The sequence below is a fragment of the Coenobita brevimanus genome, chromosome 34 (assembly GCF_032717465.1).
Source record: "Coenobita brevimanus isolate Jiangsu-jjx chromosome 34, ASM3271746v2, whole genome shotgun sequence".
In the NCBI taxonomy this organism is placed as follows: domain Eukaryota; kingdom Metazoa; phylum Arthropoda; class Malacostraca; order Decapoda; family Coenobitidae; genus Coenobita; species Coenobita brevimanus.
In genome coordinates, this window is record NC_136987.1 from 4000964 (window position 1) to 4005336 (window position 4373).

Genomic DNA, 4373 nt, shown 5'->3' on the forward strand with positions numbered 1-4373 from the left:
GCCTGTGCCAGAGTAACGTAATATATTGGTAAGAGATCTAGCGGTCTTTGGTAAGAAGTCTCCTCGTCATACAGAGCTAGGCTATATGGTCCATTGGTCCTAGTTCGGGAGATCCACCCTTCCTGTCCCATGGAAGGAGGCTGGTGGGCTGCAGGAGAATGGCAGCTTCGGCCTGCACTCCATCGGCTACAGGTTTAGGTGTGCGTGTGGTTTGGGCTGAGTTGTCATGCTGGCCAGGAATGAAATTTGCTGGTGTATAAATGCCACCAGAGGACTCAGCATACTATGACCCTTTAGCGATGGACGCTTTAAGTGCACGGTTGAGTGAATGTGACCGGGTCATATTCACGGGTGATTGAAATGCGCCTGTAGGTGTGCCATACATTATGAATGAACAGTGATAATTATAAATACTGTGTCGTGAAGGATTTTACACTTAATAACCATGAGAAAACAATTATTCTTATGTGTAATGATAACGAGTAGATGAAAATAAATTGCTGGGAGGAAATCTATTATTCTGACCGTTGAGGTGGGCATCATAGATCGATTTATGTATTGTTAAGCAGAGTTTTGTTCCCGTGACTGACGATGTCAAAAGTATGCCAGAATATTAAAGAATCTGACCACGCACCATTGGCAGTAATTCCTAACATGCAGGACTGTCATTTATATCCTCCTTCCTCCTTAGACTAATTACGAGTAACTTGGGTTACTCATACTACCGGTGCACGGCCAATCATCCCATACGAAAAGGGTCAGCTTACAGGGAAATAAATGTGGAGTTTAGTGCTAGGACGTCACAGCAAACACCATCCAATCTTGATATAATGAACCAAGATCCTGTCTGAAACATAGTCACTGTGGGATGTAGTGCCATGCATGCTATGAATCAAGATGAAGGGTGAGATGTGACACAGCTTCCCTGCAAAAGACTCCTGGAGGAAAATGTTTGGAAATGAATTTGGAAAGCAATTGACTTTTCTTCTACTTACGAAAGGATGATTGTCGTAAGATGATCATGTGAATCTCAGCCTTGGACTTACACCCAATTACCCCTTTAGACTCACACTTTCAAAGCTCATTATTAGCCACAAATCCATTACCTTTACTATCCCTATTGATTGGCTGTGATTTCCTTTACTTTCCTTAATAAAGCTGCAAATCTTACTGACCTGTATCATTCCTTTATCCTACAATTACCCCTTTCAATACAAAAGCCTGTTTACTTAGTGTATTCTTATTAGGGTTTATTATTTTTATTATTATATGCATATGGGGGAACTATATATAGTGGTAAACCTGTATTTTCTGTTTTGTATAGTACCACACAGTGGGATGTATTGGGTGCTGACGCAAAATAAATCGCTGAGGAAGGGGTGTTACGTAATCTGTCGACAAGAATTACGTCAATATGCAGAGAGAGAGAGAGACAGAGAATGACAGACAGACAGACAGACAGACAGATTGAGAGACAGACAAAAGAGAGACTGAGAGAGAGAGATACAGAGACAGACAGACAGACAGACAGACAGAGACAGAGATAGAGAATTTGTAAGACTGGATATGAATAACGCCAGTAATCTTACCAAGCCACAACCTAAATCGGTAGAGAGGCGACCTGCGGTCATAATGGACCCAGGATCGAATCCCGGCTGGGGCAGGGAACAGTTTAAGGATTTGAATTTTCTAAAAAAAAAAGCAGACTTTAATGATGTACCAGATGACCCGCCGACATGTCGTAAAAAATACCCCCGCTAATACCAATACACCAGTCCTGTATGAGACAGCCCTAACATGTATTCAATATAGATGATGGGTGTTAGCGCCGAAGTGGTGACATGTGGAGGTGTAGGAGGGCTACTGGGCCTTGGAATGGGTCACTGCCACCGAGAAATAGGCCCTGAAGCCTTTGCCCAGAGTCGGACACGTAAAAAAAAAAAAAAAGAAAGAAAAAAAGAAAAAAAATAATGCAACAATCGAATGGACACCCAGATCCTCAATTGTGCTTCTCAGTAAATAGGGAAATATACAGAACCAACCTTGTCCATGAGTCTGATCGGTCTTATTATGTTTTGGTACTGGATTAGTCAGGAGGGAGATTTTCATTTTTTTTTTTTTTTTAATATATATAAAGTTTCATTTGACTTGTAACTGATAGAATGGAAGCCAAAAATAGATTTTCAAAAGAGGTGATGAAAAGAGGGGAGGGAGTTGGAGAGGGTATCCAAATCTGGTAAAATGTATTAAAACGAACACACCCACATCCCCCCCCCACACACACATATCCACTCAAACCCATCCACACCCACAAAATCATCCACCCCCGATACACACACATCCAACCCACACACACACACATATCCATCCCCAAACACACCCACCCACATTTACCACCCCACACACAGACGCATCCACATCAATCCTCCCATACACATTCACCCCACACACATCCGACCCCAAACACACCCACACAGCATGAAAACAAAACCAACACGTCAACGTCCCCAGTATCCCCACCTCCCCATCTCCCTCTCTCCTCCCACTTCGCCCCACCTCCCTCTCTCCTCCCATGTCGACCCTCCGCCCACCCTATAAGGCAGTGAAATCAGTTTCCTCCCCTTCCTCCCAGTCGAGGTCGTTCAGTCTTACGCATCTTCACCCTTGTTATGTCGGCCGCGTCCATCCGCAGACCCAGGACTCGTGTTTATCAAGAACCTAACTGATCTTTGCCATAAACAGGTCCTCAAATCTGTTAAGCTTTGTCAGAAATTGTCTGTGGTTGGTTTTGGTGGATGGCTGGATGAATGGATGGATGGATGGATGGATTGTTCTTTTGTTTTGTCTCGTTTCGGTTTCCCATATTTTTCATTTTAATAATTACTCCAATTTGGCCGTAAAATGTATGTCGACTAAATACAAACGTATATACAAGAAATTTAACACAGGAAGTAATCCAAATAGAGTCTATAAATAACCATATATATATATATATATATATATATATATATATATATATATATATATATATATATATATATATATATAATCATCATCATCATTATCACCGACCGTTTGAGTATCCACTGCAGGACAGGCCTATCCCGACTGAAGTCGGGAGGATACAGCCAATGTATCTCTAACAAGTGGCTTAGGCTGTCTAGTAGAGATTGTATGTTGGGTGGGAAGTGCTTGTTAGTGTAACTGTAGTGTTGGAGTGGCTTTGGATGTGTGTGTAGTCTGTTAACCAAGTGTAATCGGTCCGCGCAAGCCGACTGGGTGCAAGCATACTTTACAGTAAGCGACACTGGTTCAAAGACAGCACCCCTGGTGTCCGCCAATGCAGTACGTGGCCGGGCGAACACTTCCAAATTTATTACCCTGGTGGGGGACGATCCCTGGTCACTCGCGTACGAAACGCACACTCTACCACTGTACCACAGAGGCTCCACATATATATATATATATATATATATATATATATATATATATATATATATATATATATATATATATATATATATATATATTTGCTGTCTCTTCCTGCTGAAATCTGTAGGAACTCCTCTACAGGTGATGTTCATAATTCTTCCTTCAACCTGTCCCTCTTCCTTCCCCCCTAATCCTCTTAGTTCCTACCTCGAGGTTCATATGTGTACTCAGAAGCAAGGGGAGTCTGTGATACATTGGACAGCACATCCAGCTGGCAAGTGGATAAACCCGCGATTGGTTTTCGGACCGAGCACTCTGAGTATTGGATATTTTGTTTCCCACTTGTTACCGTTCAAAGGGACTCCCTCACTTGGTGGCAAGGATACAGCTGGGCGACGTGGGTATACAGACGTCCCTCAACTCCCTCCCTAATACATCCACCTTAGCAGAACCCGCTACATAGAGGGATTTGATATAGCGTTCATTATCCCTTCCAATACGAGAAACCCTTCCTAAAGATTGCTTGAGGAGGGTGTCTGACATGGAGGGCTATTATTATCCATTATTCATTTTCTTTCTTTTAATTCTACCATAGTTCCCGCTTTTTCATCTCAGTTTCAGCCTGTATCTTATCTTCTAATCAATGTTATCCCAAGGTATATAATCTTACTTTTTTTTTTATCACCTTTAATTTTCGATCAAGAAGTCAATCAATCTTACTGTTAATAACCTCTTCTGGAAGTGAAATAATTAAAATGAATAACACATCATCAAACTGAATGCATTGATCTACTCCTAAGCCTTCCTTTACTTCTCAAAATCAAGGTCGTGAATAACTTGTTGATTTACGGAACTGAGAATGCTACACGTGAATTTATTTTCATGTCGGACCTCTAAAACCCGGTTTCTCGCTGGATTCTCGTGAAAAATTTGAAGGACAC